The sequence below is a fragment of the Symphalangus syndactylus genome, chromosome 5 (genome assembly GCF_028878055.3).
Source record: "Symphalangus syndactylus isolate Jambi chromosome 5, NHGRI_mSymSyn1-v2.1_pri, whole genome shotgun sequence".
NCBI classification, from domain to species: domain Eukaryota; kingdom Metazoa; phylum Chordata; class Mammalia; order Primates; family Hylobatidae; genus Symphalangus; species Symphalangus syndactylus.
In genome coordinates this window covers 36,359,656-36,385,429 of record NC_072427.2, presented here as the reverse complement: position 1 = coordinate 36,385,429, position 25,774 = coordinate 36,359,656, and the positions used below count along the sequence as shown (strand labels likewise).

At 48.6% G+C, this 25,774-nt stretch overlaps 1 long non-coding RNA gene across 1 annotated transcript in view; it reads left to right on the top strand.

Annotated features, from left to right (window-relative positions):
* The first annotated feature begins 4,808 nt into the window (after nt 1-4,808).
* Nucleotides 4,809-25,774, top strand: part of LOC129482324 (uncharacterized) — a 108,022-nt gene continuing 87,056 nt past the window's right edge. The window contains exons 1-2 of the long non-coding RNA XR_008657663.2: nt 4,809-4,916; nt 5,979-5,984. This is a non-coding gene — a long non-coding RNA (uncharacterized lncRNA). The remainder of the gene's footprint in view (nt 4,917-5,978; nt 5,985-25,774) is intronic.

Here is a 25,774-nt window from a genome sequence, read left to right as displayed (position 1 = left end):
ACAAGTCACTTTAGCTCCCTGAGCCTCGGCTTCCTCATTTGTGAAATGGGAATAATGACTGCCTATCTGACGGAGCAGTTGTGAAAATGAACATGCAGAGCGTGCTTGGTAAGTGGTGGTTCGCCCCATTCCCCCACCACCATTGCAGCCCCACAATGCGGCTTCATCAAGAATCACATCCAAGAAGAGGCCTTCAGGGATGTGTGCAACCATTTCCTCTGTGCCCGCAGGGAGAATGCTGGCCCAGCAGTGGAACATCCCAGGTGGATGTAAGGCCATGTCTGACCCTGATGGTGTCCAGATATGAACTCTGAACCCTCCATGGGGGCTTGGTTTCTGTGCCTGATCCAGTTCTCTCCTTACAGCTTCCAAACAGTATGAGTTTCCTCTCTCCATGTTGTCTGTAAGCCCTAAGAGAATGGGGCTGTGGCATAAAGTGCTGTGCCCTCTCCCTGCCCCAGCATAGCCTAGCAGAGGTCCTAATAAATATTTCACAGGATCTGAGTGCAGAGTTCTCACTTTACAGCTGGAGAAGCTCTGAAAGGAACATGATGTTCCTGCAGAGCCCGGACTTATAGCCAGGTCTCCTGACCCACTCCACGGCTCTCTCTGCTGCCCTGTTGAGCTCACATCAGAGTTGTCTTCTGCCTAGAATTCTTCCCAACCCCTCTGCTTGTCTGGATCTCATGTAGCCTTCGGGCCTCAGCTGAGCTCTCACAGCCATGACTCCCAACCTTGACTTGGTTGAATCAATCCCCCTGTGCTTCATTCTTACATCATCTGGGGCAGAGATTTCTGGTTCCTTCCTGACATCCATGATTACCTTCTTTCGTAACAACTCCTGATTTAACGAGGAAGAAACATGTACAGTTAAAAGACCACATTTCACAGCCTTCCTGGCAGCTAGGAAGTTGCTGAGTAAGCCTTCCAGGAAATTGAGAAGGAGTCAACTCCTTTTTTTCTCTTTGCATTTTGTTCTTTAGACCTTTCCTTCATTTTACCCAGAACACAAATGTGATGGCTGGAGCTACAGCACCTATTTTGGGCTTGTGTGCTAAGCATATGAATGCAGAAAGACAGGAAACCCTGAGGACTTTGTGGGAGCCATCGTTCCCACCCTGGGCTGCCCTTTTCTAGACTTGTTTTATGAAAGAGATAAAGCCTTCATTTGTTTTCATCACTATAGTGGATTTCTGTTACTGGCAACCAAACCCAATCCCAGTTGATAGGGGACTCCTTGTAATTCTGTCATAGTTCATAATAATTATGGTCAGAATCATTTAATGCCTCCCTCACTAAACTGTGTACTCTGTGACAGCAGGGACCCCATCTGCCTTGTTTACTTCTGTATCCCCAGCAACCAAAACAGTGCCTGCCACTGTTAGTGCCAGTAAATGCTTGGTAAATCTTTTGGGGTGATTATATCCCAGGGAATACTTGGTGGTCTAGCAGAAGTCCTAAGGGATCATTTGAGGAAAGAGTGGCTCTGATAGTGGCCTTTGTACTAATTGTGACAGGCTGCCCCAGCTGCTAGCAACTACCTTTCCTTTCCTGGTAAGTTGGCTTCTCAATATCATCATTTAAAAATCAAATTTTTGACGGAGTGTTGTGGCTCATGCCTATAATCCCAACACTTTGGGAAGCTGAGGTCGAAGGATCACTTGAGGCCAGGAGTTTGAGACCAGCCTGGGCAACATAGTGAGACCTTGACTCTTATTAAAAAAAAATTAGCTGGGCATGGTGGCATGTGTCTATAGTCCCAGCTACTTGGGAGGCTGAGGTGGTAGGATTGCTTGAACCCAGGAGTTGGAAGCTATCGTGAGCTGTGATTGTGCCACTGCCCTCCAATCTGGGCAACAGAGAGAGAGAGAGACCCTGTCACACACAAAAAATAAAATAAAAATAAAAAACAGAATTTTAATTTTTTCCAATATGAAAGTCTCTTTCAGGATATTCTTTTATAACCTCACTACCTATAATAACTGCTTAAAAATACACAAAGAACAAGTAGAACACACAGGAAAACCAACTTTTTTCTTTTCACTCTTGGTTCTATGCAGTTGCTTTTTTCACATAGGCTCACCTAAAAATTTGCATCAACCCCCACTCTAATATCATACTAGAATTTTCCCACTTATTAAAAAGCTGGACTGAGTTATAATTTTTAGTGGAGAGACTGCAACTTGTTTCCCATCGAGGAGAATTACTTGGCCCGTTCCCTCTTCATTTTGCGCTTTTTGTTTGAATGATGCTATCATGAACCTCTCTTGGTGCCCAAAGCTTTTTCTGTGCTTAGAATTATTTCCTAGATAGATTCTCAAAGTGGAATGATTTGATCAAGGGAGGTATACATGTTCCAGTGTCATTTTGCAAAACAGGAGTCAATGCACGATTAAGGGAATCTTAAGGGAGAGACCCACTCATTTTTTCTTTTCTTTGGGCTCAGTTTCCCTAGCTGTAAAACTGAGCAGGTCCAAACAGAGAGAGCTCTAGATTCCCTTACAGGTTCGAAGTTCTGCTGATGGTTCAGGAATGAGGCCTCTGACATCTTTCAGGGCATAAAGTCACAAGGCGACCTGGGTTTGTCAGCCATTGCCTCTGGTTCACCCTCTGAAAAGCTGAGCTTCACCATGGGGAAGTGGGTCATTGGAGCCTCCAAGCTGTCTTCCTGTCTTCCTCACAATAATACTCCTTCCCCAGCTGCCAGCAAGCTTATGCTGTAGTGCAACCCTAACCCTTCCGGAGAGGGTGGAAAGCTTCATATCCTAGAGTCTGAGGGATGTGAAGGTGGGGATTCACCTTTGAAAGCAGTAGCAAGAAGAGGGCAATGCTTAACCCAAAGGGACACCTTGAAACTAGAACATCAGACCCCACTGCAGGCCACTGAGGGACCTCAGCCCACATGGCATGTAAACTACTCATGTGCACAGCTGGAGATGCCATTTATGCTCTGTGGTGAGGCTCCTCAGCCTTCTCCTCCATAAGATCATATTACTGCATTTATTTTCATCTCAGTGAACTGCCAGACTGTGAGCTCCTTGAGGACAGTGATTCCTCTGATGTGTCTGCATCTGAGACACAGCAGGTGCTCACTACTTATTTTAAGTGAGCAAGAGAAGGGAGATGCCCTGATGTGATGGGAAGAATTCATGGCAAGATGGGGAGGAGAGCCAGAGCTCAGACAGGAAAGAGTGGGAGGGAACAGCTGACGGTGGGAAAAGTCCTGGGATGCTCCTTTCTCTGATTCAAGACAACATAAACTGAACCAACTCCCAGTCCCTACAGCCTGGCCCTTCTTGTGTGTGCAGGTGGTAGGCCCTGAGGTGGATGTTTAGGGAATGAGTCCTCAAAGCATATACATTGGCAAGGGTGGCAGAGCGCTGTGGGGGAAGAAGCATGTGCAGAAAGAGGAGGCCAGGGGAACTTATGGCTCCTTTGTCCATCCACAAAGCATTAGTTTATTTATTCACTCATTTGTTCATCCAACATTTTTTAGCATCTGCTATGTGTTATGTTCCGTGTTATGTGCTGGGTGTTCAAGGAGGTAAATGAGAGCTGTGGTCCTTGGAAAGGCCAAGAGCACTCTGAGGAAACGTCAGTACCTGGGGAGGCAGTGTGTGGTGCCCAGCAGAGTGTGTGATGGGTGATGGGCATGGGCAGAACACTCACACAGAAGTGGCAGGGTGCCACAGGGGTGGCCACAGGGGTGGCCATGCCGGGGGAAAGGCGACTGCCTGGTTTGTCGGTGGGCCCTGTGGACAGCAGTGAGGCACCCCCCAGGCAGCTCTGCAAGTGGCACTCCAAAGGAGAGCTGGAGAATAGAGGAGGGAAAAATGGGAATTCCTTGAGTCATAATTGGGTAGAGCTTTGGAAGGGGTTGAAGGTCATGAGTTGGAAACGTGAGCCTAGAAAATATTGCTTACACATGAAAAAATGGCAGGCAAGATCAAACAGCAAATTGCAACCTAACATGCATGCTAGGGTCATGTCTGTGAAAATTCTACCTTTGGGAGGTAATGTGCAAAAAAAAAAAGCAAAAAGAGAGAAAAGAGAGAAGACTGTTGATTGCATGATGTGGGTAAGCTTATGGGTGATTTGTTAGATGGTTTAAATGTTTAATCTTATTATGTAGTAGCTATAATATTATCATTACGGTAGTAATACTAAAATTGAGGAGTAGAACAATGATAGAGTTTGGGGGGAGGAGAGATGTTTTCTTGAGATTCATTTCACATAATAAAAGAAAACCCAATAAAAGTAAGATGGAATGAATCCCCTCTACGTCTTCTTCTGTGACTGGGTTAGGCAGCTGTGAGCAGCTAAGAGAAGCCCTGATCTTACAGGTGGTTCAGCTCCACTTCCACTTCTTTTTGGGACTCACTGGGGATTATTTGTTTCTCTTAATGGTCAATAATTAGCTAATACCCCACCACTGCAAGCAAAGTAAAAGCTGGGCCTGTGTTAACAGTTCTCTTTTTGATGCGGTCATTGGTGTAACAGATAACTTCTAGCTGCATTAGGACTGGTAGCACATCAACATTGCCTCTCTGTTGTGAAAGGAAAATAGAAACGGCTAAGTCAACCGTATATAAAGGCTTATGTTTGCTCTTCAAAAGTTTTTTTTTTTTTTTTAACATATCTTTGCTGGGGTTGGGCCATAGCTTGATGGATATTTGTTGAATGACTAATTATTGACTTATAGGCTAACAGCCTCCTTTGAAGTAGGCTGAGCAAACAAACCATTAAGTGGAACATGGTGTCTAGGTTACACAGCTCACTCATCTGCTGATCACTGGGGCACACTGCTGGTTATTATTACCTGAGACCCTGAAAGGTAGCACTAAAAAAACGAAGACAGAGGAATACCAGGAGAGAAAGGAGGTCCAGTTAGACCTAAAGGTGGGCAAGAAGAAGAGGTGAGATCCTCAGTATTGAACAAGTGCAGTGCAGCACATAGGTGATGTCTTAATAGGGGTCTTGGTCAATAATTGTTTGATTGCAAGAAATAGAAGTATTATAAATTTAACTCTCAGTAATAACAATGATTTTGTTGGAAGGCTATGAGGAATCTCACCGAATTCAAGGGCAGGGATGACAAACAGACCCGTGAGAGGCTCAAGGTGGAACTACTGGAAAGTTATCAGAGACTCTCCTAGCTTCTTGCCTTTGTTTCTCTGGGTGGTGGTGGTGTTTTTTTTTGTTTTGTTTTGTTTTGTTTTTTCCATCTCAGCCTATCTCAGTAGCTTTGTTTCATTCTTTTCTCTGCAGACTGGCTTTCTCTGTTCTGCCTTTTCTTTTTCTCCTTCCTTCCTTTCCTTCCTTCCTTCCTTCCTTCCATCCTCCCTCCCTCTCTCCCTCCCTCCTCCCTCCCACCCTCCCTCCCTCCCTCCCTCCCTCCCTCCCTCCCTCCTTCCCACCTACCTTCCTTCCTTCCTTCCTTCCTTCCTTCCTTCCTTCCTTCCTTCCTTCTTTCCTTCTCTCTCTCTCTCTCTCTTTCTTTTTTTTTTTTTTTTGACAGAGTTTTGCTTTTGTTGCCCAGGCTGGAGTGCAATGGTGCAATCTTGGCTCAGCACAACCTCTGCCTCGTGGATTCCAAGCAATTCTCCTTCCTCAGCCTCCCGAGTAGCTGGGATTACAGGCATGTGCCACCATGCCCAGCTAATTTTGTATTTTTAGTAGAGACGGGGTTTCTCCATGCTGGTAAGGCTGGTCTCAAACTCCCAACCTCAGGTGATCCACCTGCCTGGGCCTCCCAAAGTGCTGGGATTGCAGGCATGAGCCACCACACCCAGCTGTTCTGCCTTTTCTAGGTTTTAACTTGTTCACTTAAACCTGGACATGATCTCTCAGGTTATGGGCCCAATACCAAGAATCTAAGTCCAGAGACCCAGGAGACAGAATCTGATTGGTCAATGGCTAGCCAATGGGGTGCCTCCCCTCAGTCAGGAGTCCATCACTGTTCCAACAGCCGCAGCCAGGGAGAGGTACATGAATGTGGATAAACACGGCAGCAGGGACCATGCCTGTGGGTGGTCAGAAAAGGAGGCACTGACTGAGCAGGCAGCACATTGGCTAACATGTCTGCTGTGGGGAAAACTGGAATTACTTGGCTGTTGGATAAAATACTCAACCACATGTAGAAAATGCCCACCATGTATTTTTAAAAATGAATAGCTTCTGAAGGTTGGAGTCCAGGTTGCCATAAGGATCTACATAATACTTGATTTCCAAGGAGTTTCCACCTCGTTTTCCAAGTCTTTGGAGAGAGCAGTTAGTAGAAAATGTTAATGGCCAATTTTAGCAAATGACCATTTTGGTACTCCCAGGCCACTAGGGCTGGCTAGAGCTAATTTTTAGAATGCCCCCTTGATGATCCTGGCAACTTGTTTAATATTGACCTGGAGACAAGGCATGGGCCCAGATCCAAATGTACTGCTAAGCCTACATTTGCTGTACTTGTGGGCAAGGAAAAGCCGCCCCGATTACTCCATGTGGATTTCTCGTCTCTGAATACTCCGTGGCTTGTCTGGTCTCACTGCAGAACTGCGGGGTGTGGTTGGGTAGGTTGTGCACAACTGTGCTCATGACTCCCCTTAGACTCACATGGGAGCCTTGATTCCACGCTGGTTGCACGGTTTCATTTCTGTGCCTCCAGGTTCTCCCTCTGGACTGTGAGCTCTGGGATGCAAGAGATGCGACTTCCTCTTCTATTGCTTGCCCAAGGGGCTTGTGCAGGCCTGGCCACTCGTTCCTCTCCCCTGTTCCCTCTGTCCCTCCGAGAAGACACTCAGAAAGACCCTGCCACCCATTCTCACACCGGATGTGAATGGAGGTCACTGCAATCCCTCTCCTGGGCTACACTTTAGGGCCCACTATATTTCACGGTGGCGGAGTCAATGTTGTCATCTGTTAAAGGGACCTCAGCCCAGTGGGCAGGGAGAGTGCTTTCCTGCAGAGCGGGTTGTGCTCAGTTGTGAACTCACACCCAGCGCTGGTAAGACAAGCTCCAAGGCAGAGGCTAGTTTTCTAGGTCTTCCTCATGAACACGTGGTGGCTGCATTAGCTTATCCACAGGGCCCTCCTACTCTAAGCTTCTGGTCCCAATCAGTAAGCGACTGGCCCCTACTAGACCCCCACCTACTGGGTACTTGATTGATGTATGGAGTCACCATCTCTCTGCTTGGGCACCTGGAGCCCCTGAGCTCCAGTCCCTGCAGGCCTTTCCCTGCAGAGCCCAACCGCAGGGTTTGGCTGATAGCCTGGAACTGCCTCACCATCACTTTTCACTGGCCCCACCCCAAAGGACAGCCTCCCCAAGTAACCTTTTTCAGTTGCTCCAACTTCCCTGGAGTGTTGACTTAGCCAGAGAGCACGCTCCCTCTCTAACCTCGGCGTATTTGCTCAGCGGAGGAGCGGGCATTAGGTCCGCTTGACTCCATGAGCACACAGGTTCCTCTGTCTTTACAGGAGCGTCCCACGGAGGGGGTGCAGTGGGGGGCAGGGGGAACTGAGGAGGGAGGCGCAGCTTCCTGTTCTGCTGCCGGTTATCACAGGCTGTTCTAATGCTGCTCAAACAATATTGAGAATAACCCCGGCTCAATAGCACCAGTGTTAGGCTGCAAAGTCAATATTGGCTGAGCAAACACAGCAAATAAGGAGTTGCTATTTGCGTAGCTATGAGTACTTGTGTGCTCCGGCTGCCTCGACAGGGCCCTTGGAAATGAATGGGAAGGAGGAGGGTGTCTGGAGGTGGAGTGGGTTCCTGAAAGGGGCTAGGCCAGGGTTTCTCACCTTGGCATTGTTAACAATTGGGGCCAGATAGTTCTTTGTTGTGGGGGAATATCCTCTGCATGGTAGGATGTTTAGCAGCAGATCTGGCCTGTAATGCCAGTAGCACCCACTCCTGATTGTCCAGAGAAACCAAAATGTCTCTTGACATTGCAAAATGTTCCCTGGGAAAGGACAGAGGGCAAAACCTCCCCCTGCTGAGACACACTAGGCTAGGTGCAGGACAAGGCTGAGGAGCAGATGGGCTAGAAAAGAGAGAAGGGCTAGGAGGGGCCCACTATGCCTCTTTGACCCTCCTGCTCTCCACCTGGGGCTCTCTCCAGTCTCTCGTGAGTGCCAAGAAAAGCCAGCCTCTTTAAGAACTAGATGCAATGTACAAGTGCCTCTTCGATAGAAGAGCCTTTTCAGCTGCTGGCTGGATGTCCGTGGCCACCTCCTTACCCTTGCCCTGTCTTGGAACTCACTCCTGTTCTCCACCCCGAGAAAGAGAGAGGTTGTGAGATGCTCAGATAATTTATGTCTGTCTCTCTCTTGTAGAATTTCTGGCATGTTTTGCCCTGGCCGGTGACCTTCTCAGTCAGACATGCCTATTTATAACAATCTGTCCCTGGCTCTACTTCCTCCCCTTTGCCACAAGGGATTGGCTCGTGCATTCTTGAGTGCTGCAAGTGGCCAAGGCTGGGCCTGTGGGAGGGCATGGGGCAGGGAGGGGAGCCAGGCACGCTGGCCAGAGGGCCTCCATGGGGACAGGCTGCACCAGCTCGGTTCTCCCTCAAGCTCTGCAGGGTCACATCCAGGTTCACCTTTGGTCCGCTACTGGGAGGGCGATAGAGAGAGTGTTTATAGCCTGGTGAAGGCCAGGGCTGCCTCAGGGGCTGTCTGTGCCATAGTCACCAGTCCTCATTGCTGGGCCATAGCTGGAACAGAAAGACGCCCAGAGAGGCTGTGCTGAGGGGCTCTGGCCACATCTTGACACCTGGAAACTTCTCCTCCAGGCCAGGCTGCCACAGCTCCCAGGTTGGGGTGGATTAGGAATGAAAAGAATGACACTAGCAATAAATGAGCATTAGACACTGCTTCTTTTTGAATGTTGATCCTTTTGGTTGTGGTGGGAGCAGAAGGGGAGCCTGTACTTAGGCAGCTGTGATGATGTGGGGGTCATGATTGCCATACCATTGGCCTTGGCTTCAGAAAGTGGCATCTTGGGAGGAAGGAAAACTCATGGAGCTCCGGATGTTGAGAAGGAAAGAACAGGCAGGCAGAAGAGAACTGGACAGCCTCGGTGTGAAGCAGCTGCAGGAAGGTGGAAAGCTGTGATTTTTTTTTTCCTTTTTTTCAAAGTTAGCACACACTTTATGCACCACTTTATTTGGCCTCTCTCCTTCCCACCTTCCTTTGACAGAGGAGGAAAAGACATTTGAGAAACCTACCGTATGTGACTCCTTCCTAAAGGTACTTGCACAAGAATGTTTCACAGAGCAATGGAAGACTTTCAAAACTTGTCAGAACCATTGCCTGATTTCTTTACAGACTTGGCAGGGGGCAGGTTGGCATGATTAGACTCAAGCCCCAAAGATGGAAGCATTCCTGAAGCAGTCATCCTGATTGTGGGGCCACCTGGGGAAACAGGGTTCGCTCTCTCCAAGCTGATTCTACATTTGGAGTGTCGGGGAGGGCCTCAGGGTCTGGCCCACCCCAGCTGGAGCCCCCATGCTGTTGCCTTATCCTGGTGGCCCGCTTCCCAGCTCCCTGCAGGTGTATTTTCCTTTCTGCTTGGAAGATGGGTGATGTGGGCTGTGGTTGTGGAGAAAGAAGCCTTGGTGTTAGCAATGGGCATGGGGAGGTCCATCAGCTGGCTTCGGTCTCACCTCTCTGGCATCCTGGGATCCTGTGTCAGACTTCATTTGAAGAGTGGCTTCTGCTCTTAAAAAAAGAAAAGTTGCAGCTATAGTAGAAAACAATGTGACTTTCAAGCCAGGGGTAACTGAGTTCCCACCCCTGTTCTTTCACTTACTGGACACATTCACAGAAGGGGATGTCACCCTTCTGAGTGTCGGTTGTCCCACCCGCAAGATGGGAACAGTAACATTCAGCCTCTAGGGCTGAAGCAAAGATAAAATGAGACCGCATGTGTGTGTGGTGACAGTGCCATGCTCAATGCCATAGACACTTGGGAAATGGAAGCCTCGGATTCCTTTGCCTTCCCCTCTAGATCCTGCTCAGCTTCCCAGGCCAGCCTGGGTTGAGGCGCCGCCAGGTGGTCCCTTGGGACCTTGCTTCTCAAGCCCCCCAGTGATCTCTTCCCTCTTTGAGAGGAGAGTGATAGAAAGAACACCTGTGGTAGACTCGAAAGACCTGGCTTTAAATGCTGACTCAGCAACTTAGTAGCTGTAAGGCATCAGGCCAGTGACTTAACCTCTCTGAACTTTGGTTTCCTCATCTAGATAATGGGCCTGATGATACTTTCCTCCGAGGTGCCAGTAGGTCAGGAGAAGGCAGTGCTTCAGAAATGTGGGTCTAGTTATGAAGCCCCCTTTGGGATTTATTTAAAGTGCGAGTTGCTTATATTCACTACTGGAAGCTTCTGATGCAGTTGGTCTGGGGTGGAGCCCAGGAATCTGCTTTTTAAATAAGCCAGCTGGTGGCTGGGATGCAGGCAGCCCACCAAGAAAAAATATAGAGTGTGTGATCCCAGTGTCCTGGGTGCTCTCCAGACCGTGCCTGCAGGGGAGGCCCCCACATAGCACAAACACACCCTATCTGTCTCTCCAGCAGCTCAAGCAGGACCACCAGGAAAGTCTTCTCGATTGCCTCTGAGATTCCCCCAAAATGCCGCCTCATGCTGCAGTCACCACATGGGCCTGTCCAGTTCTCTCTCTCCTGCCCTATCTCCCACCTGTCCATGCGCTGTGCACCTAAGGCTGCTTCAGGGGGCCTCCCTTGGCAGCTGTCGGCCATACCCAACCTAGAGCACTCTTGTCCATATTGAGGGCGCTTCCTCTGGAGGCTTCTGAAAGTTACCATGATATGGGTATCAGATGGGGATAGGTCTGATGTAGAATATGGGCTGCAGCTCTCTGCAGCTTGGTGTCACTTTTGCCACTGGACACCAAAACTACACAAAGCATTGCAAGGTGTCTCATGCTAAGAGCTCCTCTTTAATGGGGCTAAAATAGTCTGAGAGCTGGGCAGGACACAAACACCATCTCTTCCTCACAAGATACTGAGTTCTTGATGTGGCAGACATGTTTCTCTCATCCTAGAGTCCCGTGGCATCTTGCAAAGGGGTGGGCACAGAGTATACACCTGGTGAGTGCTTTTGGATTGGTTTGTAGCTCTGTAGGAATGGAGGTAGCTCCAGAGAACGAGCTTTGCCTCTTTTCTCAGCTTCATCCTTTCACACGGATGCAGTTGCTCTGTCATGACCTGAGATCCAGGCTGCAAGTATACCCTCTCACCGTCATCCCTGTGATGGTGAATACGCCCCTCCATTCGGTAGGACTTTGGCACCACCTGAATCATGATCTTCCCCACCTTGCAAAGACTTGCCACCATCCCAGGGGACTTTGGCATCCTTGTGAATAACCCATCCGCCATCCATGCCCCACATGCTTCCTAAACTTCCTAAACGTTTTCAGGCACGTTGGCATCACTGCCACTCCAAGCTTTCACTCACACCCTCAGTTCTACCCTAAATGCTGGGGATTTAGCATTTCCCAAAGATGGCCACTCATCAGCACCATTTGGGGAGCTTTAAAATATAGATTTCCAGGTCTCAGACCTATTCAATCAGAAACTCCAGAAATGGATCCAGAAACTGGATCTGACCTTCTGATGATCAGCCACATCAGCAACCACTGGATCTTGTCATCCTCTATTATGGTTCTCTGGAATTCAACCTGACAGTAGCCCACCACCACAATCAATTACCCCCAGACCTATCACTGCCTGTGCCTTGTTTTCCCCTCGTCAAGCCATCCAGGCTTTTGACTATTTTTTTTTTCCCGTCCATCAGCTTCCTCCTGTGTTTGTCTGTGCCCTCCTCCCCCGTAGCCTAGACTAGGTGAGCAACACATACCCTCTTCCCTAGTCCCTGCTTTACCTGTCTGATAAAACCAGAGGTCAGCCTTCTGCACTCCTGCCCCCAGTTTGTCTCTGATATCCCTGGGATCACTGCTGCATGCAAACACGAGGAGCCTACACTCACTCGGATTCTTTGGGATACCTGGCAATCCTCTCCTGAGTTGTCAGCTCCGTCTCCCAATCCCCTCCACAACCATTCCAAGTTTCCACTGCTTTCTTCAGTCTTCTATCCCAGCACCCACCGCCTTGTGCACCTACTACGTGCCCAGCAAGAGATTCAGAGCTGAGCAAGTTAGACATGGGCCCTGTCCTCATGGAGCTTACAGTCCAATGTGGAAAAAGGACCAGCAATAATGATCAGTGCTCTTGATCGTGCAGAAAGATAAGGGCAAGGTCACAGGGAAAGTGATCCCCGCAGGTGGGAAGCACCTTCAGTAGCCAGCCCCTGCTCCATCTGCACATCTGGGGCACCGCAGCCACCTGCTCTCCTTCCCTCGTTCTTGCTGGAAGGGAGATCTTTCTGCTTTATGTGGTCACCCCCTCCTCTGTACTTGTGATCCCCCTTTCCCCTGCCAGGAACTTCACAGATCAGACACCTCCTGAAAGGTTCAATCTCTTCATATCTATTGCTTCCTCCCTTTCAGCTCAATCTCTCCTGCCTTATTGTTATTAGTGATAATATTAACTGTTTGCTGAAATTAATGCAGGTAAGTCCCAGTGACAACACTATTCACGAAGAACCAGCCATCAGATGGCCATAGAGGGAGGGATTTAAAAAGCCAGAGAAATGTGAGGCATGGCAGGGGGGTGAGAAGGGGAATGGGCTGGGCGCCTTCCACCCGTTCTCTTGTTTAATCCTCACAACTTCATTGGACGGGTGTGATCATCCTGTTTTGGCTTTGGGAGGTGCAGCCATTTAAGGCTGCAGAACTGCTGTGTCAGCCAGTCAGTTAAAAAACAACCCATTCCAAGTGTTCTATATGCACAGGGTGTTCATTCAGGGAATTAGAGTCTGCCCCAGCCTCTGGAAGGGCTTGGGGAGCAGAGGTCAGGAAGGCATCGTGGAAGGTCAGTGTGCAGGCTTCAAAGTGGATATCTCTCCAGGGCTGGCCTGGAAGCTGTGTGGAACCTCCAGGAAGCTCATGCTGACTATGAGCCACAGCTATGGGTGGGAGATGGCAGGCACAGGCCCAGAAGAGGCTGCAAACCTCATGTCTGCCCCAACTGCCTTAGGAGAAGAATGGCCTCTCCTCTCTTTCACCTTCCAAATATCATGTGAGTGTCTCCCTGGCAGGATCCAGCCTGGGGCCCTGTAGAGAAGGGGAATCTGGGAACTCCAGGTCCTGGAGGAGACAGTGGATGAGGATGGTAAGGATTCAAAGTGATGACAGACAGTCCAGACGAACGCCACTGGGCAAAGCTGGGTCAGAACCCAGATCTGCAGGCTCCAACCCTCCACTCCATTTCCCAAGCCACACTGACCCCCATTGAACTTTCTCTTAAAGGACTTTGTTTTTGCCTCACAACTCTGTAGAATTGTCTGAAATTCCTTCAACCATCAACGAATTTGGAAGACAGTAGGCCACTAACTGTGGACTAAACCTTCATGAACTTTCCTTCTTCTCAAATAATACTTCTTGTTTGATCTAGGATCAAACACTCAAGATATTGGTCTCCAACCTGTGATTTTGAAGCTCTTTTAAAAGCGGAATTCTTTGTTCAAATGTTACACAGAACCCCACCGTACGCAGTGGGTACCGAAGGTCACTAGCCTCCATGCTGAGCGCCCCTCTTCTGTCTGCCCTGGGCAGGATTGGGGGACATCAGGTTCTGGAGGACACTAGACAGAGGAGGAAAAGGAGCTTCCTCTCAGCCCAGAAAACATTGGCAAGTTAGAGAATTGTGGGAGTGGAGCATCAAAGAGGAGGCCTTTCTCTACTTCCTGCCACTCTCGAATGTGGCTTTTATGGTTCAATGACCAGACTTTTTGGGAAGAAATAGGGCCTTCAGGATTAACATCTGGGAATGGAGCTAAACAGAAATCTGTGTCCCTTTGGCTGCAGTTTTCCATGGGTCTCACCATCTTTTCCCAGAGTGGCTTTAGCAGGGGATGCTGGGGGGACTCTGTTACGAGTAGCATCCTAGGCTGGATGGGGCCTTCCTTAGGGTCCTTGGAGTTCATAGTTTTGCTTTGTCTTGCTTCCCTAGTTCTGCAGACCCCAGGCCAGTATTTGTGTGCGTGTGCATGTGCATGTGTGTATGCATGTGTGTGTGTGTGTGTGTGTATAATTCATTGAAGTGAGAGAGACACTGGATTCTAAATTCTCAGTAAACTGCAAATATTGTGAGATGTGTTAGTACTCTGGGCCAAGACAAATGTAATTTTGGATTATTAAGTCCACATGACAAATGAGTGCTTATTAATTTTTATTTATCTTGAGTGAATTAATAGGGACCAGCGATGGGAAAAAAATAATTGTCATTCTACTCATTCATACAGAATAGCTGATTTGGAGAAAACCTTAAGAAACAGTAGCATAAAATCACAGAATGTTGAAGCTGAAACCTTTGTTCGCTTTAATTCAACAAATATGTATTAAGTAACTTCTTGGTTCTGGAAATTCAAAAGCATGCAAGAAACTGTTCCAGTCCTCAAGGAGCTCAGAGTTTGGTAGGGTCAACAATAGGAATTTGATCAAGGAATAAAGGTGGTATGAGATTAGGGCAGGCTGTCACTAACTCATTGTGGGGGGTAAAAGAGCCAGAGAAAGCTTTCTGGAAGAAGTTATATCTGAGTTGGGTTTTGTTGTATGAGTAGGAGCTTGGCAGGAAAAAAAGTTGGAGAAAGGCATTCTTGTCAGAATGAAGAAGAACATAGGCTTGTTAATACATGAGGTGAGTTCAGAAATCCAGCAGTCTGAAAGTGTAAAGTGGAGGGAGATGAAGAGAGAGGGGTGGGCAGGGAGCAGGTCCTGAAATCTGAGCTGAGGATAGGTCTGGATTTTTCCTCCATGATCAGGAGCCATCAAAGGTGTGAAGCAGGAGAAAGACCACTTTGGTGGACCAGTGGCAGATGCACCAGAGAAGGCAAGGCTGGAATCAGGACCCCCCTTATGAGGAGGTTGTAGTGGATGGGGATAGAAGCCAGGTAGGGCTAATGAGAAGGGAGAAAGTAGATGGATTGTATCAGTTTCCTTTTTGCTGCTGCAACAAATTTTAAACTTAAAGCAACACAACTTAATTTTCTTACAGTTCTGGAGACCAGAAGTTCAAAATCAATCTACTGGGCTAAAGCCAAGGTGTCAGTCTGGCTGGTTCCTTTTGGAGGCTCTAGGGTAGACGCTATTCCCAGATTGCCTTTTCCAGCTTCTAGAGGCCACCTGCATGTCTTGGCTCATGGCCCCTTCTGTCATCCTCAATCCACATTATTCCAGTGTCAGCTACCATCATCACATCACCGTCTATCTGACTGTGACCTTCCTGCATCCCTCTTCTAAGGACTGTTGTGGATATTCAGAGCCCAGCTGGAAAATCTCCTCATCTCAAGGTTCTTAATCACATTGGCAAATTTCTCTTTGCCATGCGAGTTAACATTCACAGGTCCTAGGGGTTAGGACGTGGATATATTTGGAAGGCCATTATTTAGCCAGCAACTGGATGCAAAAGACTTTGGGAACTGTAACCAATACAATTTGGTAACTGACTAGGGAGAATGGAGGTGATAATGGGATAGAAAACCCCTGTGGATACTGGTTTGGGCAGCAAGTGAATGGTGGCGCTACCAACTAAAAGAAAGAAGGAGGAACAGCAGAGTTGGAAAGCAGGTATACGGGGAGGTGTGGAATAATGTGCTCAGTTTTGAACATGGTGAATTTGAGATGTCCAGTAGGTCATCAGATACGTGGAATTCAGGGAAGAGGTCTGGGTGAGAAAGAAATCTGAGTCAGCCATGTGCAGTTGGTAATCGAAACTGGGGTGTGAGTAATGGTAACTCAGGGAGCCTACAGAAAAGAAGTTTTTGAACTTTATGGTACATCAGAATAGCCTGGGCATAGAGTTGGCAGGTTTAGCAAGTGGAAGTACAGGAGACCCTGTACAATTTGAATTTCAGATAAACAACAAATACGTTTTTAGTATGTCTCACATATGGCGCGCACCTCGCTTGCCCTGCCTCTCCTTGTTTATCTGAAATTCAGATTTAACTGGGCATCCTGCGTTTTGCCTGGTGTCTCTACCTTGGGAGCATGTTAAAAGCAAGGCACCTTTGTGGGCTGCGTTCCCAGGGATTCTGGTTCTGTTGGTCTGCGGAGAGGCTTTGGAATCTGTATTTTAACACGCTCCTTGGGAGACTCTCAGGCAGTTAGACCTGTGAGACACTGAAGGAGAGTGAGGAAGGAAGAGGGCTTGGGAGGAGACCCCAGGAACCTCAGCACTGAAGGGCAAGGGAAGGAAGAAGCCAGCACACCGGCCTGAGAAGGACCGGATAGAGCAGCAAGAGGTAAACCAGCCCTGGTGGCCTCATGCAGGTGTTTTGAGGATGAGCATCAGTGCAGCAAGAAGCTGTAAGAGGCCGTAAGTTAAAATGTGGAGTCAGTGGCGACTGTGGCAGATTTGTGGAGACCCCACAGCATTCTTGTTCATTGGAGTTCTCCTCCAGTCTGGGCGGTACCCAGGACATGGTGATGGTGCCTGCATCTCTCTGCCTGTCTGCCTCTCTGCCTGAGGGCTTTCCCCAGCACAGCTTGGCTGCAGGCAGGCACGACCTGAAAATTCAGGAGTGTGAATGACCCAGGACAACCCTCACCAGTGGGGCATGCAAGCTGGTGGACTGCTGGTCCAGCCTCCCAGCTCCAAGAGCTCAGTCCACTCAATTTCTCAGAGAGGGCTCAGAGGGATTGAGCCTTCGTTGCCCACAGTGGTGTCCTGCTTATTAATCACACTTGGTTAGCTTCTCTCCTTTCCCTGTCTCACTCTGTCCCTGTCCCTCCAATTCTCATTCTCTGGAATCACTTTTCAATTATACTACATGCACTGAGGACCTTGTCTTAGGGTCTGCTTCTGGGAGAACCAAAACTAGGACCTTGGAGATGTCTGTTCCCATGGAATCATGGGGATGAGCTGAGGGCAACAGGCAGAGGGGTGGGAGGGGGGCAATGATCTCCGGAAGGAGCCGTGAGGCAGGGAAAGGCTGTCTTCAGTGAACCCCAGCCTGTTCTGGGTGCACCTCTCCTCCTTGGCAGCCTGCATTCCCCGGTGCTTATCTCATGACCCTGGTTCCCTGAGGCCCCTCTGCAGAACCTCCTTCTAGGATCTCTGGACGCTGGTGGGCCATTTCATTGGGACTCTGCCCTCTTCAGCCGTGCTAATGAGGGCATGTTTCTATCCCCTGTCTCCTCCTTTGCAGTTGATGATGTTCTTCCATTTCAAAATAGGCCTTCGATATCTTAGAGAAGGAAGGAGATGAAGTTTTCCTGAGCACTGCTTTGTATACAACTCTGCTGTCTCATTTAATCCTCACAACACTACAGAGAGTGATTTTTCCCATCTTTCCAATGAGGACTCTGGGGCTCAAGGGAGTGAAGTCACCTGCCAAGGTCACCCCACGCAGTAAGTGGTGGAGCTTAGACGCTGGTCTGTTGCCTTGCCAGGCTGCCTACACGTGACAGGTATTTGAGGATGACACCCACACTCAACCAAGCCCTTTCCCTGTCCAGGCCTGTGATCACATTTTCTTTAGATGACACTTCAAGGGGCATGGCTCCTGAACTCTTACCTCTTGGGTGACATTCTTGGTCTGCCTTCCCAGTGAAATATAGCACCCAGGGCTGGTAGCTTTCCAAAAGAGCTCTGTGCCAGTTACCTCTGATGACATGAACATTACACCTCCACCTCCTATCCCAGGATCGCATTAGCTTTTGAAACAGCCACAGTCCTTACACGGGCTCATATGAAGCTTTGGGGTTACCCAAAACCCCCGAGTCTTTTTCACATGGCCTGTTGCCAAGCCAGGATGCTCCTGGGGCAGTTAATCATTTTGATCCCAAATGCAGGCCTTGACATTTGTTAGGACTGTGGTTTTCATAGTTTGGGCTAACATTATAACAAAAAGAAATGCAATAGGTGTTGATTTCTCTATATGGCCATTGATTGGCCATCAGTGAATTAATATTTGTGTGCCTCATATTTTCAAGTAGATTTTCAGTTCCTTGAGGGCAGAGGGTATGCTTTCCCTCCTCCGCATTGCCTACAGGGTCTGGCACAGAGGTCTGCAAACAGTAGGTATTCCACAAGCATTGCTATTGCCTGACTGAGGAAAAAGACTCTCAATCCCCTAATCCTGCCCTCCTCAGCCTCAGCTTCAGCTCTTGTCAGCACCACTCTCCCTGACTGTACAATACGGAGCACCCCCATCTGGAATGCTCCCGTGGAGTGGCTTCTTACAGTATTGGTGGCAGGAAAGATGGCGGAGTGAAGGAAAGAGCACTGGCCGTGGAGCTGAGAGACCTGGGTCTGAATCAGCTCTTGCATGTGACCATGTGCTGTTCCCTCATTTGTAAAATAGAGACAATGAAAACAGGTTAATGTATTGAATCCGTACTGTAAAATGTGCTCCATGCTTTTTGCCCATAATCTCAACCCAGTGAATTAGGGATAATAAATATTTCCATTTTTTAGATGAAAAAATCTGAAATTCAGAATAGTTAATTTGTTTGCTCAAGGTCACAAAAGTAAAGAGTGCAGAGCTGGCATTTGAACCCATGCTGTCTGCTCCACCCTTAGCCACTGGGCATAATAAATATGTCACCTCATAGATTATTGCACAAGAGAATGGCAACTTGCTGATAAAGTGCCTGTTACCATGCCTGGCACATAGTAAGTACTCAGTAAGTGCTATCTCTCTCCCCAGCTGCCTCTCCACCTTTAATTTTTCCCTCGCCTCAGAGCAGAGCTAGGACAGAAAGGTAGAAGTAGAGGAGATTCACTTTCAATATGGTCAAGGGAGCAACTTCCTGACAGTTTTGAGTCCTCAGAGAGAGACCTCCATTCTTGGAAGAGGAGAGCAGAGCCTGGCTGGTCAGCTGTTGGTGGCGGAACCCCTGTCTTGGTCTGGAGGAGGGAGGAGTCATCATGCAGGGGTCGGCTGGGGGCCCGCGGGCCTTTGAGGAAAGAATTCCTTAGTTCACAGGGTCATCCCGACCCCTCTCTCCCTTGTCTCTCACACATGATCTATCACCACGTGGTGTTGATCCCACCCCACCTGCCCTGGCATCCTTCTATCTGCTTCTCTCCAGGCCACCAGCAGCTCTCCTGTTGAGCCTGGCATTGGTGATCTAACTGAGTGTGTGACCTCTCTCGATTGTCCATCCACACAGCACTCTGTGGGTCTTCCCAAAATACAATGTGCTCATGCCTCGCCCCAGCCCAGGACCCTCAGAGCCTTTCCATCTGTAGGAAAAGGTGCTAAGAGACCTTCAGAGGTCTCTCCGCCAGTCACCCAGTCCCTCTGAGGGCCCCCGAAGCCTCTGGCAGGCGTTTGTATGTGCCTTTCCCTCAGCCCGGGACCCTCTCTGCCCTCTGTCTCTGCTGACTTTGTCTTCCCCTTCCAAGCCTGTGCATTTCCTTTTCCTGGAAGCTGTCTTTGAACACCCCTTTTCCTCCATCCTTACCCCAGACGACAGAGTGAGTCTCATGTCATCAAAGCTCCCCCCTCTAGGACCTAGACTTGAGCCAGCAGTACAAGCTTTTCTTGAGTCCTCCAGGTGCCAAGAAGACTTGACCAGACCACGAGGATGCAGAGATAAATGAACCATGTTCCTAGGCCTGGAGGAGCTCTTCAGAATAGCATGGAGTGATGTGTTAGCCAAGTTAAGCTCAGGTGCTCTGGGGAAAACCACACAAGGAACACAGATAATCCAGACTGAGGGAGTCAGGGGGGCTTCCTGGTGGAACAAGTGCTTAAATAGAGCTTTAAGGTCTCAGTGGGGGATAGCACGTCAAGAAGGGAAAGAAAAGTTTGTGTTCAACTAGAGCCCTGAGCGAGTAAGCCATGCCGGGCACTGCAGAATGACTGAGCTGAGGCTGCATGACCCTTGCTGATGGGTGCTGCACTGGCTGAGTGGGAAGGGGTCTCCTTGGAGGCCTCCCAGGTCTCTGGAAAGGCAGGAGTGGGGGATGCACAGGAGGACTAGGTTTGGAAGGACAAGAGGGTAAAGAGGCTGATCCGGAACCTGCTTGATTTAGAGTCCTTGTGGGATCCCTGAGTGGAAATTGCTTAGTGGGAAGGGCATCTGAAGTGGAAGGAACAGCACGAAAAGGCCAAGAGGCCAGACTGAATGATGGGCCATAGGTAGTGGGACAATGAGGACACCTGGCTGGAGTGTGGAGAAAGAGGAGGGAGGGACTGGTCAGCTGAAGGAGGTTCCCAAGGTGACTGTACCTGAAAGTCAGTTATGGGCCAGACGCTGTGCTAAGTGTTGTTTTGAACATTACTTTTTATCTTCCCAACAATCTTGTAGCAGCCCCATTTTACAGATGAGAGCATTGAGGCTCAGAATGGATAAAGGACTTGCTCAAGACCGCATAGCACCAGCCACAGGCTTGCACAGTAGGTGCTCAATATATATGTCCGAAGGGGCTGGCTGACTGCATGAATGAATGAATGAGTGAATGAATCAATGAATGAGTAATAGAATTCAAGCCCAAGCACACCTGGCTTTTAGCTTGAGCTCTGTCCTGTCCTATACCTTGTTGCCTGAATTCTCTCCACCTCAAAAACAACAACTATAATTCTAATGGTAAGAAGAGTGAATAACATAGCTTCCCCCTGAGCCTGAAGTGCTTGTGGCTTTGAGCAAAGCCCTCACATTCCTCCAAGCCAGGAGCTCATGACCACATGCTTCCCCCTTCCGGAATCTTCCCTAACTCCTCCTGGGGCAGCTCCATGCCAGCTGCCCTTTTGAAAGCCACTGTTTGCTTTCCCTGCCTCCAGTTTTATCATTTTCTCCAGGAAAATATTTGCCTTCCCATTATTTTAATCATGCCTCATGGGTCCAGCAGGGAGGCCTTGCAGAAGAATAAGCCCTGTTTCCTGTTTGCTGTACTGGGAAGACAAACAGGTTTGTTTGACTTACCTGCATTTTCCCAGTAGGTGGACCCCTTGGAGCAAACACGGACTAGACCTTGGGCTTCCTGCCCCTTGGACCTGGAGTTGACTTGACTGGGGAGCATTTAAAACGGAAATTGCTTCCCATAAGCCAAGCTGGGTGGATGGAGCTATTCTCTTTGGTTTATCACAGAGCCCGGATTCCTCTTATCATGCACGGTGCCTGAACTGGAAGTGAGCTTCTCTTGAGTCCAGGAAATATTCAGTCTTCCTCAAATAGCAACCGAGTCCTGTAATACTTGAATGGATTGATCTAAGAGTGAGACTTCAAGATGAAAATATTCTAGAGATTAGGGGTGGGAATAAGTAGGGGGCTATGACCAGGGAGAAACTTGAAATTTATTGGGGTAAAAATGGCCCTGATTTTTGAAGCCAGACAGATCTGGTTCAAATTCAATTATAGGTGAACTACTTTTTATGTGTGTGTTGCTAAGGATAGAGCTGTTGCTTCATTCATTCTGTGAATGTTTAGTGAGCACTTCCCAGGTGTCATCCCTATTTTAAGTGTTGTGATGCACCGGTGAACAAAACAAGTAATAATTTCTACCCTTTGGAGTTTACAATCCAGTGGAAAAAAGCCAGGCAAACATAAGACATAAGAAAAACATGTAGCAAGTTAGACAGGGATCAAAAAAAGTGGAAGAGGGCTGGGTGCAGTGGTTCACACCTGTAATTCCAGCACTTTGGGAGGCCTAAGCGGGTGGATCACCTGAAGTCAAGAGTTCAAGACCAGCCTGGCCAACATGGTGAAACCCTGTCTCTACTAAAAATATAAAAATTAGCCGGGTGTGGTGGCAGGTGCCTGTAATCCTAGCTACTCCGGAGGCTGAGGCACAACAATCTCTTGAACCCGGGAGCCGGAGGTTGCAGTGAGCTAAGATCACGCCATTGCACTCCAGACTGGGTGACAGAGTGAGACTCCGTCTCTTAAAAAAAAAAGTGGAACAGGTTTAGTGTGATTGGGAAGGTGTTGTTCATGGGTGAGGGTGCAGTATAATTAGGATGGTCAGGGTAGGCCTCTTGAAGAAGGTGATATTTGGATAACAACTTAAGGAGGGAAAGTACTTAATTCCAGAAATGTCTGATTCCAAAGCCCATGCTCTTAAGCCTACACCACCTCTCTCCCAGTTGAATATCAGCAGAAAGCTGGACACATGGTAGTACTTGGTAAGTATTAGTGCTTATCCCATCCCTCTTCCTTTTAGAGTATCTTGGGCATGCATCAACTGGGGAGACAGACAAGAGGGTGGTGGGTGGGGATCCCAGCAGGGCACTGTTGCCAGAGCAATGTGTGGGCATAAAGTAGGGATCCTGGGGAGCAGGCAGTCACCAAGATGCCCATGACTTCTCTTATGTTTGGAGTTCACTCAGGTTGGGGAGTAGAGTTAGGGTGGGGAGGGCTAGAACAGTTAGGGAAGATAAGACTCATCCACTGATGCTCACTGCACTCCCTAACTTTGCCCTGGAGACAAATGCACTACACAAACATTTATTGAGGGCCTACTAGGAACCCAGTGCTTCCCCATCCATGTCATTCTCCCAACTGTCCTCTGAAGTAGGCAATAGCATCTCCATTTCGCATTTAGAGAAACTGAGGCTCAAAGGTTGTAAAGCTTATATGTTGCTGACTGGCTTGGATATAGCTTTGGATCTGTCTGATTTTACAGACCAGGTAATTTTTACTTTATAATCATGATCAATTTCTGATTGAACAGAAAATTTATCTGAACAGCTGCCAATGTCGCTATCATCCTCAACCTCACCATCAACATTACCAACATCACCATCACCATTAACTTCACAATCACTATCACGGTCACCATCACCATTACCGTCACTGTCACCATCACCATCACGATCACCATCACCACCATCACTGTCACTGTCACCATCATCGTCACCATCACCAACATCACCATCAGCTTCACTATCAATGGTCCTGTGATTACAGGCCGCAGGACATATCAGATCATCTCTCTCAGCTTCAGCTTCCTTATCTGTGAAATGAGGATAAGTATGTCTACCCCAGAGGTTAGGAGAGGTGCTGAAGTAGGTCTCCCATTTCCTCCACTCCACCAAAACTGCTCTTTTCAAAATCATCAATGACCTCTATAATTGTTGTCATTATACTCAGCCTCCAAGAACATTCAGTGCCTCTGACCACTTCCTCCTCTTGGCTTTGTGACAGTCGCTGTCTGGATTGCCTTCCAGCTCACCGATCCCCACCCTTCTTTGCTAGCTCTGTCTCATCTACTAGATCCCTAAATATTTGAGTCTTGCAGAACTTTCTTCAAACAGGCTCTCTAGCTGCTTCCTCCCTAGTCCAAACAACCATCGTGCCTCCCTTGAAATACTATAGAAACTCCACATCACTAGGGCACGGTCAGGGAAGTGGACCTTAGAGTGGGCCATGGAGCACCCCCTGGGGAAGAAGGGTCCCTTCCTGGGCCCATCTGGAACTAACAGCACTCTCTTCAAGGAGGAGATATAGGGTCAATCCCGAGCAGAATTTTTCGCAGGTAGTTTGTGAAGTCTCTGCCTCCTGAATCTGCATCCCTTTCAGCTTTCTGTTGCTTGCTGGGTCTCTACTATCTCAGATGATCAGAGCCCTCAGAATCTTCCCACCCTAAACATGTCCGCACTGAGATGTCAGGGACAGTGGCTACCACTTGGTTTCTATTTAGCAGAGAACTAACAGAGTGCTATAGAGAGATCTCCAGTTAATGGCTGGGAACATTTGCAGAATGCTTTCCTGAAAACTGAAATAGCACCCCTTTGGGGGCTACTGTTTCTGCCTCCACATTGGGGGGCTTGTTCTGAGACAGATGGTCCCCTGTTGGGCTGTTCTCACACACACGAGCAGAGGAATTCTTTTAGGTCCTCTTGGCCTCGGGAGCATTTTGAATCAGATGCCAGGAGAAACAGATTGCCTACCCCTTATTCTGGGGGCTGTGGGTGGATGGCTTTGAGAGGAGATCTCTTCCAAGAATGTGTTTTCCCTTACATCTTCAGGATGCCATGCACTTCCCGCTCTGCTCTTTTGAGGCTGGCATAAGCATGAGAGTTGCTTGGTGGGGGGAACGTCTGTACTGCCTCTGCCCCACTGCTCAGGAGCAATGGCGGGTGAGTGAGTCACTTTTGGCATCCTCCTTTGTTCCCTTTGCGTAGGGCTACCCAGTTGGTAACACTACAATCTGCTCTCCACCGCCAGCTTAACATTCCTAAAATAGCTCAGTGTGATTGGGCCATTCCGTTGCTCAAGAACCATCCAGAGTCTTCCATTGCCCGTAGAATGAAGTCCCAGGCTTTCGTCTCACATTCGAGGTTGCTACCATCTGGCCTTCATTTGCTTTTCCGACCATGCCCTTAATTCCTTCTCTACCCAAGGTCTTCCCTCCAGACAGTCAGGTCTACTCTCCTTTCCCAGAATGCCTGGCCTCCTGGCTGCATCCACACCATTCTCTTGGTTAAAATGCTGTCCCCCTTTGTTGTCTGTATAAACTTCTTCCTGTTCTTCCAAACAGATTTGAGGCCAACTTTGCAAAGGCCTCTTCTCCTTGGATGTCTTCCTTGATCCCTCCTTTCATTTGCCCCCTGATTCCATGTGATCACACAGAGGCCCTCTTGTGACTACTTACCTAGGTGTGGGCAGGGAGTGGGAGAACCACAAGGGACAGTACCCAGGGCTGTTACCACCAACAGGTACTCCCAGTAGCAGGAGAGCTATTACCACTTCTAGGCCTGAAGAAGCGAGGGGAGGAAACTGTTAACAAAACCTGGAAGGAGGAAGGCCTGCAGAGAAGACCACAGGGCTGTGACCTTCCACAGAGATGTAGTCAGCTTGGGGAGAGCTCTCTGGTGAGTCAGGAGAATGAGCACCCCTTGACTGAGACCAATTGGAAGCCAGAGCACAAGGGAGCCCCTTAGAAAGTCTCTGCAGGGGCCGGGCGTGGTGGCTCATGCCTGTAATCCCAGGACTTTGGGAGGCCAAGGCAGGCAGATCACAAGGTCAGGAGTTTGAGACCAGCCTGGCCAATATGGTGAAACCCCGTCTCTACTAAAAATACAAAAATTAGCCAGGCGTGGTGGCAGGCGCCTGTAGTCCCAGCTACGCGGGAGGCTGAGGCAGGAGAATTGCTTGAACCTGAGAGGCAGAGGTTGCAGTGAGCCAAGATCACACCATTGTACTCCAGCCTGGGTGACAAAGTGAGACTCCATCTCAAAAAAAAAAAAAAAAAAAAAAGTCTCTGCAGGTCAGCCTGCCTGTGTGGGCAGAGGAGTGAAGGAGTGTGGAGAGGAATCTGGAGGGACATAAAGAGGAAGAGGATTCTAGCTTTTACCTTAGTTGTCAGATGGGTAAATTGCGAAGACTTTGAATGTCACAAGTAGAAAGATTCTTAGGCTCAAGCTGTTCAACCTCATTTCCCACATAGGAAAGTGGAAGCCCAGAGGGTGTTCATGCTGATCTGAGACCACACAGTAAGGTAATATCAGAGATGAGACAGGAGGAAGTGTGAACCCCCCAGTTCATTAGTCAATTGTTTTCTTTGGAACAGAGCATCTAATAAGTTACACAACAAGAATCTGAGTTTTAGTCTTGCTGGCCATGCTGGCTGTGTTTGGTAACTGGTGAGATGGCCTGATGGGAGTCTTTTTGCAAGTGGTGGCTAACAGCCCTCCATGGAAGAGGTGCATCCTGAAGGGGGAAGCCATGGATGATGATTTTACCCAGTGGTCTGT